Source organism: Cupressus sempervirens, chromosome 5, assembly GCF_028749045.1.
Source record: "Cupressus sempervirens isolate cs-2001-9-10 chromosome 5, ASM2874904v1, whole genome shotgun sequence".
NCBI lineage: Eukaryota > Viridiplantae > Streptophyta > Pinopsida > Cupressales > Cupressaceae > Cupressus > Cupressus sempervirens.
Window position 1 is genome coordinate 666,817,361 of NC_143122.1, and position 1,343 is coordinate 666,818,703.

The 1,343-nt window shown below is 33.2% G+C and overlaps 1 non-coding gene across 1 annotated transcript; it reads right to left on the reverse strand.

Annotated features, from left to right (window-relative positions):
* Window positions 1-902: 902 nt before the first annotated feature.
* Window positions 903-974, reverse strand: TRNAQ-UUG (transfer RNA glutamine (anticodon UUG)). Its single transcript has one exon. It is a non-coding gene; the product is annotated as a tRNA-Gln (tRNA).
* Window positions 975-1,343: the final 369 nt, after the last annotated feature.

Here is a 1,343-nt window from a genome sequence, read left to right on the forward strand (position 1 = left end):
TATACAATTTTGATTATAAAAGTTTCCATGAAACCTACTTTGCCCAAAAAAACAGATGATGCGGGTAATGATTCAAGGTGGTGATTAGAATCAATAAAGTGAGGGGGTTTTAGGGTGAGGGACAGATGCATAAGTTATTTTAAAAGAAATATTCGATCACATTGTACATTATCAAAATTAAACGATTTAAACATCATACATTAAGACATGATTCTTGAACTTAAATAATTAAAATTTACCTATCTATTTCTGTAATGTTTAAAAATGTCCTATAAAATAAACTGATGATCATTAATTTGTGAAGAAATATGAAAGAACAAAATTACTCGAAATATATCAAAGTCAATCATGTGAATTTCAATGGCATTATTCCTTACATATATAAAGTCATCTGTTAAATTCCAATCTATTGACAAACGAACATTCAGTGGCAATGGGCAGCCGTGATCGGTAACGAAGCAGCATCAGAAAATGCCTGTTGATTTAGTCTTCTAAGTATATAACCCCATGATGAATTATTACCTGTTCTAACCTCTTCCATTAATTAAGCTTCCTCACTATTCTCTATTCTCTCCTACACGTCGCCTACTTCAAACAAGTTTTGCACAGAGAAATCAAGTAGCTTTCTAATGAAACTATTAAATTTTAGTCTTCGTTTAATATAGGTGTGGTGTAGATTGACGATAAGGAGTGAGAACTTAGATAGATGGCAAATCATTCACCTTGACGTTAATGTTTACTAGATCTAAAATAATTGCTTCATTGATTGCCATTACAGTTTGCTGTTAATTTAGTAAAGGTTTACTTCTCTTCTAGATTTCTGCAGTCTTAATAGACACAAGGTACTTCTGGTTAGAAAGCCAACAAAAACAATTTTTAGTAGTAAAGTCATTTTCTATCAGAGGTCCCACCGGGAGTCGAACCCAGGTCGCTGGATTCAAAGTCCAGAGTGCTAACCACTACACCATGGAACCGCTGCTTTTCAATTTCAAAATTGCATTTATTTCATCATTAAATAATTTTAAAAAAAAAATTATGGGAGCCATCCACCTCCTTATTTTCATTGTGGGATGTTCTCTTTGGCCCCGTTTGGTTGCTGGAAGATGAGGGCCAAAACCGGGTTATCAAAGGCAAAACCAGGTTTTGCAAAAAAACTTTGGTGTTTGGTTGGTTAAAATTATAACCTGGTTTTCAATTTCATCTTCCAATTTTGGTCAAAAATTGGAAGAAGTTTCTTCCAACAAAAAGGTGGAATTCGAAATTAAAACCAGGTTTTGAATTTTATGACAGTTTTTTTAATAATATTGTGAGGTCCACAGTATATTCATCTTCTGTGTCAACCA